The 603-nt window shown below is 38.1% G+C and overlaps 1 non-coding gene across 1 annotated transcript; it reads right to left on the bottom strand.

Moving 5' to 3' along the window:
- Positions 1-206: 206 nt before the first annotated feature.
- LOC121205413 (small nucleolar RNA R71) lies at positions 207-314 on the bottom strand. The gene has a single exon (XR_005900491.1). It is a non-coding gene; the product is annotated as a small nucleolar RNA R71 (small nucleolar RNA).
- Between the last annotated feature and the right edge of the window lie 289 nt (positions 315-603).

The raw sequence follows: 603 nt of genomic DNA, 5'->3' as shown, positions 1-603 counted from the left end.
CTCACTTGGCAAATTTGTTAGAGTTTTGCGACACTTTTAAAATCAATGGCGTTTCTGATGATGCCATTCGCCTTCGGTTGTTTCCCTTTTCATTGAGGAATAAGGCTAAACAGTGGTTGAACTCGTTACCACAAGGGTCAATCACTACTTGGGAACAAATGATTGAAAAGTTTTTATTAAAATATTTTTCACCGGCTAAAACAACCAAATTATGTAATGATATCTCCTTTTTTTGTGTAGATGGATTTAGAAACACTCTACGATGCATGGGAGAGATATAAGGACCTTTTGCGAAGATGCCCTCACCATAGGTTACCACTCTGGCTGCAGGTTCAAATGTTTCACAATGGCCTGAATCCTTTGACTCTGCAGATGATTGACACAACCGCTGATGGAACTATCAATAATAAGACACCTATGGATGCTTATGAATTTATAGAAGAGATGTCACTGGATAATTATCAGTGGCAAGTCATGAGGACAATACCAACAAAAACAATCAACGTTTTTAATGTCGATTCGGTCACCATGCTCTCTAATCAGGTAGAACTTTTGAACAGAAAAATTGATGGTTTTCTTGGTTCTTCACAGGTTCACCCAGTA

Source organism: Gossypium hirsutum, chromosome A08 (assembly GCF_007990345.1).
Source record: "Gossypium hirsutum isolate 1008001.06 chromosome A08, Gossypium_hirsutum_v2.1, whole genome shotgun sequence".
Taxonomy (NCBI): Eukaryota; Viridiplantae; Streptophyta; class Magnoliopsida; order Malvales; family Malvaceae; genus Gossypium; species Gossypium hirsutum.
Note: the sequence above shows the minus strand (reverse complement) of the source record. Positions and strands in the feature narration are given on the sequence as shown.